Raw genomic sequence first — 8,305 nt, forward strand, 5'->3', positions numbered from 1 at the left:
TCAACAACTTGCAAGAAGATACAAGATAAGCAATGGAAACATAGAATTAAGCAATTGAAACCCTCACCGGATGTATTTACACTCTAATCGCTTAGTGTATAGAGTTTAATCACTCAATCCTCCTTTAATCATGTTTTTCAAAGATTTGCTTTTCATCTAACAATCAACAAATATGTGATGCCTGAATGCAATAATCATGAGGACTTATTAGGGTTATAATGGGGTTAGGATAAAGGTAGGATTAATATGGTTAAGTGGGCTAATAGATTGGATCTTTGATTAGCTCAAGTATCCCACCTAATCCTATATCAACCTATATACACAAAAGAAACCAACTTAACTCCCTATTTATCCCCTTTCTTACATTCACTCATGCATCTTCTTTCCAATTCACACACATATGCATCCTTTATTTATATTGTTATTTTCTTTTCTTTTTTTTATTTTTTTTGGCAAAGGTATGTACACCAAAATTTATTTTTATCATATAAAAGAGATGCATATGTTTTAAGTATAGAATGCATGAGTGTTTATCCATTTTCCAAAATTTCCTCAATGAAAACCCAAAGTAACTTTCTACCAATGTTTTCCACAAATGCCCCCCCCCCCACACTTGATTAACACACATACTCAAACCTAAGCTAATCAATGATACAATCAATGGACACAATGGTCTTTTACTTAGGGCAAATGATGTGCTTAAAATAAGAACAAATGGGAATTAAAGGCTCAAAAGTGGTTTACAAAGGTAGATGTAATATAAGGCCCACATCGGTTGGAGAGGGGAACGAAGCATGCCTTATAAGGGTGTGGATACCTCTCCCACATCGGTTGGAGAGGGGAACGAAGCATGCCTTATAAGGGTGTGGATACCTCTCCCTAGCATGACGCGTTTTGACGAGTGAGTGTGGGGGCCTTAGGCTATCATCCCTATCGTCAAAGGCAAAACTGTGAGGCCTCGTGTGCCAAAACGGACAATATCGTGCTAGCGGGTGGTCTAGGCTGTTACAGATGGTATCAGAGCCAGAACCCGGGTCGATGTGCCAGTGAGGGCGCTGGACTCCCTTAGGGGGGTGGATTGTAAGGCCCACATCGGTTGGAGAGAGGAACGAAGCATGCCTTATAAGGGTGTGGATACTTCTCCCTAGCATGAGGCGTTTTGACGAGTGAGTGTGGGAGGCTTCGGCTAGCATCCCTACCGTCAAAGGCAAAACCGTGAGGCCTTGTGTGCCAAAGCAGACAATATCGTGCTAGCGGGTGATCTGGACTGTTACAGATGGTATCAGAGCCAGAGCTCGGATCGATGTGCCAGCGAGGGCGCTGGACTCCCTTAGGGGGGGTGGATTATAAGGCCTACATCGGTTGGAGAGGGGAACGAAGCATGCCTTATAAGGGTGTGGATACTGGTGCACGAAATTGTGATGTCCAGGCTCGAACAATCCCTCGTAATGGCTCCAAAGCTTGGTGCTTTGATCTTAATTCATAATTGTCACAACTTCGATACAACTAACCAGCAAGTGCACTAAGTCGTCCAAGTAATACCTTACGTGAGTAAGGGTCGAATCCCACGGAGATTGTTGGTATGAAGCAAGCTATGGTCACCTTGCAAATCTCAGTCAGGCAGATATAAAATAGTAATGAGGTTTTCGAAATTATATAATAAAATAGGGATAGAGATACTTATGTAATTCATTGGTAGGAATTTCAGATAAGCGAATGGAGATGCTTTCATTCCTCTGAACCTCTGCTTTCCTGCTATCTTCATCCAATCAGTCTTACTCCTTTCCATGGCTGGCTTTATGCAAGGGCATCACCGTTGTCAGTGGCTACATCCCCTCCTCTCAGTGAATAATATGCTCACGCACCCTGTCACGGTACGGCTATTCATCTGTCGGTTCCCGATCATGCTGGAATAGGATTCACCCTCCTTTTGCGTCTGTCACTAACGCCCAGCACTCGCGAGTTTGAAGCTCGTTACAGTCATTCAATCATTGAATCCTACTCAGAATACCACAGACAAGGTTTAGACCTTCCGGATTCTCTTGAATACCGCCATCATTCTAGCTTACGCCACGAAGATTCTGGTTAGGAGATCTAAGAGATATTCATTCTAGCTTTATTTCATGTAGAACGGAGGTGTTTGTCAGGCACGTGTTCATAGGGGAGATGGTGATGAGCGTCACACATAATCATCACCTTCATCACGTTCTTGGGTGCGAATGGATATCTTAGAAGCGAAATAAGATGAATTGAATAGAAAACAGTAGTACTTTCATTAATCTTTGAGGAACAGCAGAGCTCCACACCTTAATCTATGGAGTGTAGAAACTCTACCGTTGAAAATACATAAGTGAAGGTCCAGGCATGGCCGAGATGGCCAGCCCCCTTGATCTAAGAACAATGCATTCAAAGATGATCCTAAGATCCTAAGATGATCAAAGGATGCCTAATACAATAGTAAAAGGTCATATTTATAATAAACTAGCTACTAGGGTTTACATGAGTAAGTAATTGATGCATAAATCCACTTCCTGGGCCCACTTGGTGTGTGTTTGGGCTGAGCCTGAGTGTTGCACGTGCAGAGGCCATTTGTGGAGTTGAACGCCAGTTTTTGTGCCAGTTTGGGCGTTCAACTCTGGTTTTGGATCCTTTTCTGGCGCTGGACGCCAGATTTGGGTAGAAGGCTGGCGTTGAACGCCAGTTTACATCGTCAATTCTTGGCCAAAGTATGGACTATTATATATTGCTGGAAAGCCCTGGATGTCTACTTTCCAACGCAATTGGAAGCGCGCCATTTCGATTTCTGTAGCTCCAGAAAATCCACTTTGAGTGCAGGGAAGTCAGAATCCAACAGCATCAGCAGTCCTTCTTCAACCTCTGAATCAGATTTTTGCTCAAGTCCCTCAATTTCAGCCAGAAAATTCCTGAAATCACAAAAAAACACACAAACTCATAGTAAAGTCCAGAAATGTGAATTTAACATAAAAACTAATGAAAACATCCCTAAAAGTAACTAGATCCTACTAAAAACACACTAAAAATAATGCCAAAAAGCGTATAAATTATCTGCTCATCACAACACCAAACTTAAATTGTTGCTTGTCCCCAAGCAACTGAAAATCAAATAGGATAAAAAGAAGAGAATATACTATAAATTCCAAACTATCAATGAAACAGAGCTTTAATCATATGAGCGGTACTTATAGCTTTTTGCCTCTTGAATAGTTTTGGCATCTCACTTTATCCATTGAGGTTCAGAATGATTGGCATCTATAGGAACTTCAGATTTTGAATAGTGTTATTGACTCTCCTAGTTTAGTATGATGATTCTTGAACACAGCTTCTTTATGAGTCTTGGCCGTGGCCCTAAGCACTTTGTTTTCCAGTATTACCACCAGATACATAAATGCCACAGACACATACTTGGGTGAACCTTTTCAGATTCTGACTCAGCTTTGCTAAAGTCCCCAATTAGAGGTGTCCAGGGTTCTTAAGCACACTCTTCTTTTCTTTGGACCTTGACTTTAACCGCTCAGTCTCAAGTTTTCACTTGACACCTACACGCCACAAGCACATGGATAGGGACAGCTTGGTTTAGCCGCTTAGACCAGGATTTTATTCCTTTAGGCCCTCCTATCCACTGATGCTCAAAGCCTTGTGATCCTTTTTATTTGCCCTTGCCTTTTGGTTTTAAGGGTTATTGGCTTTTTCTTCTTGCTTTTTCTTTTTCTTTATAAATTTTTTTTTTTGCCTATTTTTTTTCTCTTTTTTTTTTTCTGCAAGCTTTGCTTTTTGCTGCTTTTTCTTGCTTCAAGAATCATTTTTATGATTTTTCAGATTATCAAATAACATGTCTCCTAGTCATCATTCTTTCAAGAGCCAACATATTTAACATTCTTAAACAACAACTTCAAAAGACATATGCACTGTTCAAGCATACATTCAGAAAACAAGAAGCATTCCCTCCACATTAATATAATTAAGCTAAGTTCAAGGATAAATTCGAAACTCATGTACTTCTTGTTCTTTTGAATTAAAACATTTTTCATTTAAGAGAGGTGATGGATTCATAGGACATTCATATCTTTAAGACAAAGTTACTAACTACTAATGATCATGTAGTGAAGACACAAACATAGATAGGCACATAACATAGAAAACGAAAAACAGAAGAAAGAAGAACAAGGAATGAATCCACCTTAGTGATGGTGGCGTTTCCTTCTTGAGGGACCAATGATGTCCTTGAGCTCTTCTATGTCTCTTCCTTGTCTCTGTTGCTCCTCCCTCATTGCTTTTTGGTCTTCTCTTATTTCATGAAGCATGATGGAGTGCTCTTGATGTTCCACCCTTAGTTGTCCCATATTGGAACTCAATTCTCCTAGGGAGGTGTTGATTTGCTCCCAATAATTTTGTGGAGGAAAGTGCATTTGAGGCATCTCCGGGATCTCATGGAAATGAGCTTCTTGCGCCTCTTGAGCTCCATGATTGGGCTCTCTTGCTTGCTCCATCTTTTTCTTAGTGATGGGCTTGTCCTCTTTGATGAGGATATCTCCCTCTATGTCAATCCCAGCTGAATTGCATAGGTGGCAAATGAGGTGAGGAAAGGCTAACCTTGCCATAGTGGAGGACTTGTCAGCCACCTTGTAGAGTTCTTGAGGTATAATCTCATGAACTTCCACCTCTTCTCCAATCATGATGCTATGGATCATGATGGCCCGGTCTATAGTAACTTCAGACCGGTTGCTAGTGGGAATGATTGAGCATTGAATGAACTCCAACCATCCTCTAGCAATAGGCTTGAGGTCCAATCTTCTTAGTTGAACCGGCTTGCCTTTGGAGTCAATCTTCCATTGAGCTCCTTCTACACATATGTCCATAAGGACTTGGTCCAACCTTTGATCAAAGTTGACTCTCCTTGTGTAGGGGCGTGCGTTCTCTTCCATGTATGGCAAGTTGAACGCCAACCTCACATTCTCCGGACTAAAATCTAAGTATTTCCCCCGAACCATTGTAACATAGTTCTTTGGATCCGGGTTCTTACTTTGATCATGGTTCTTGGTGATCCATGCATTGGCATAGAACTCTTGAACCATTAGGATGCCGACTTGTTGGATGGGATTTGTTAGAACTTCCCACCCTCTTCTTTGAATTTCATGTCGGATCTCCGGATACTCATTTCTTTTGAGTTTAAAAGGGACCTCAGGGATCACCTTCTTCTTGGCCACAACATCATAGAAGTGGTCTTGATGGGCTTTGGAGATGAACCTTTCCATCTCCCATGACTCGGATGTGGAAGCTTTTATCTTCCCTTTCCCTCTTCTAGAGGATTCTCCGGTCTTAGGTGCCATCAATGGTAATGGAAAAACAAAAAAAGCTATGCTTTTACCACACCAAACTTAGAATATTGCTCGCCCTCGAGCAATAAACAGAAGAATAGAAGAAGAAGAAGAAGAAATATGGAGAGGGAGAGGGAGAAGTGGTTTCGGCCAAGGAGAGTGTAGAAGGGTGTGTTGTGTGAATTTGAAGAAGAATGGAGGTCTTTATATAGGGAAGGAAGGGGGGTATTGGTTCGGCCATATGGGTGGGTTTGGGTGGGAAATTGGTTTTGAATTTTGAAGGTAGGTGGAGTTTATGAGGTAAGTTTATTGGGAAGAGTGGGTGGATGTGAGTGGTGAAGGTTTAGTGGGGAAGAGAGATTGAGGTGATTGGTGAGGGGTTTTTAGGGAAGAGTGTTTATGGGGTTGTGTGAAAGAGAGTTGTGAGAAGAAGTGAGTGGAGGTAGGTGGGGATCCTGTGGGGTCCACAGATCCTGAGTGGATCCTGTGGGGTCCACAGATCCTGAGGTGTTCAAGGATTTACATCCCTGCACCCATTAGGCATGTAAAAATGCCTTTGTATCCAACTCTGGGCGTTCAGCGCCAGGTTGGTGGCCATTTTGGGCGTTCAACGCCCATCTGTGTGCCATTTCTGGCGTTGAACGCCAGAACCATGCCTGTTCTGGCGTTCAGCGCCCGGAAGCTGCCCATTTTGGGCGTTCAGCGCCAGAACCATGCTCTGTTCTGGCGATGAACGCCAGACAGATGCTCCTCCAGGGTGTGATTTTTCTTCTGCTATTTTTGATTCCATTTTCAATTTTTATATTTATTTTGTGACTCCACATGATCATGAACCTAAGAAAACATGAAAAACAATAAAAATAAGGATTAGATAAACATTGGGTTGCCTCCCAACAAGCGCTTCTTTAATGTCAATAGCTTGACAGTGAGCTCTCATGGAGCCTCACAGATGTGCAGAGCTTTGTTGAGACTCTCCAACACCAAACTTAGAGTTTGGATATGGGAGTTCAACACCAAACTTAGAGTTTGGTTGTGGCCTCCCAACACCAAACTTAGAGTTTGACTGTGGGGGCTCTGGTTGACTTTGCTGGGAGAGAAGCTTTTCCTGCTTCCTCTCCATGGTTGCAGAGGGAGATCCTTGAGTTTTAAACACAAGGGAGTTCTCATTCCATTGAAGGAATATTTCACCTCTGTCAACATCAATCACAGCTCTTGCTGTGGCCAGGAAAGGTCTTCCTAGGATGATGGATTCATCCTCTTCCTTTCCAATATCCAGGACTATGAAATCAGTAGGTATGTAAAGGCCCTCAACCTTTACTAATACATCTTCTACTTGTCCATAAGCCTGTCTTCTTGAGCTGTCTGCCATTTCTAGTGAGATTTTAGCAGCCTGCACCCCATAGATTCCCAGTTTCTCTATTACAGAGAGGGGCATGAGGTTTATTCCTGAACCAAGGTCACACAGAGCCTTAAAGATCATGGTGCCTATGGTACAGGGTATTATGAACTTTCCAGGATCCTGTCTCTTCTGAGGCAATGTCAGTTGATCCAGATCACTTAGTTCATTGATGAACAAGGGAGGTTCAACTTCCCAAGCATCAATGCCAAATAATTTGGCATTCAGCTTCATGATTGCACCAAGAAACTTGGCAGTTTGCTCTTCAGTAACATCCTCATTCTCTTCAGAAGAGGAATACTCATCAGAGCTCATGAAGGGTATAAGGAGGTTCAATGGAATATCTATGGTCTCTAGATGAGCCTCAGAGTCCTTTGGTTCCTCAGAGGGAAGCTCCTTATTGGTCACTGGATGTCCCAGGAGGTCTTCCTCCTTGGGATTCACGTCCTCTCCTCTCCTCACAGGTTCGGCCATGGCACTTATGTCAATGGCCTTGCACTCTCCTTTTGGGTTCTCTTCTGTATTACTTGGGAGAGTACTAGGAGGGATTTCAGTGATCCTTTTACTCAGCTGGCCCACTTGTGCTTCCAAATTTCTAATGGAAGACCTTGTTTCATTCATGAAACTTACAGTGGCCTTAGATAGATCAAAGACTAGATTTGCTAAATTAGAAGCATTTTGTTCAGAGTTCTCTGTCTGTTGCTGAGTGGATGATGGAAAAGGCTTGCTATTGCTAAACCTGTTTCTTCCACCATTATTAAAGCCTTGTTGGGGCTTTTGATCCTTCCATGAGAAATTTGGATGATTTCTCCATGTTGGGTTATAGGTGTTTACATAAGGTTCACCTAAGTAATTTACCTCTGCTATTGCAGGGTTCTCAGGATCATAGGCTTCTTCTTCAGAAGATGCCTCTTGAGTACTGTTGGATGCAGCTTGCATTCCATGCAGACTCTGAGAGATCATATTGACTTGCTGAGTCAATATTTTATTCTGAGCCAATATGGCATTCAGAGTATCAACTTCAAGAACTCCCTTCTTCATAGGCGTCCCATTATTCACAGGATTCCTTTCAGAAGTGTACATGAACTGGTTATTAGTAACCATGTCAATGAGTTCTTGAGCTTCTGCAGGCGTTTTCTTTAGGTGAATGGATCCACCTGTAGAAGTGTCCAGTGACATCTTTGATAGCTCAGATAAACCATCATAGAATATATCCAGGATGGTCCATTCTGAAAGCATGTCAGAAGGACACTTTTTGGTCAACTGTTTGTATCTTTCCCAAGCTTCATAGAGGGATTCACCTTCTTTCTGTCTGAAGGTTTGAACATCAGCTCTAAGCTTGCTCAGCTTTTGAGGAGGAAAGTACTTGGCTAAGAAAGCCGTGACCAGCTTATCCCAAGAGTTCAGGCTGTCTTTGGGTTGGGAATCCAACCATAATCTAGCTCTGTCTCTTACAGCAAAAGGGAAAAGCATGAGCCTGTAGACTTCAGGATCTACTCCATTAGTCTTAACAGTATCACATATCTGCAAGAATTCAGTTAAGAACTGAAAAGGATCTTCAGATGGAAGTCCA

General features: G+C 42.3%; 1 non-coding gene across 1 annotated transcript; it reads left to right on the top strand.

Moving 5' to 3' along the window:
- Positions 1-7,965: 7,965 nt before the first annotated feature.
- On the top strand, positions 7,966-8,073 carry LOC148576150 (small nucleolar RNA R71). Its single transcript, XR_015903196.1, has one exon. It is a non-coding gene; the product is annotated as a small nucleolar RNA R71 (small nucleolar RNA).
- The last annotated feature ends 232 nt before the right edge of the window (positions 8,074-8,305 follow it).

Source organism: Arachis ipaensis, chromosome B1 (genome assembly GCF_059453495.1).
Source record: "Arachis ipaensis isolate K30076 ecotype BB chromosome B1, ASM5945349v1, whole genome shotgun sequence".
In the NCBI taxonomy this organism is placed as follows: Eukaryota; Viridiplantae; Streptophyta; class Magnoliopsida; order Fabales; family Fabaceae; genus Arachis; species Arachis ipaensis.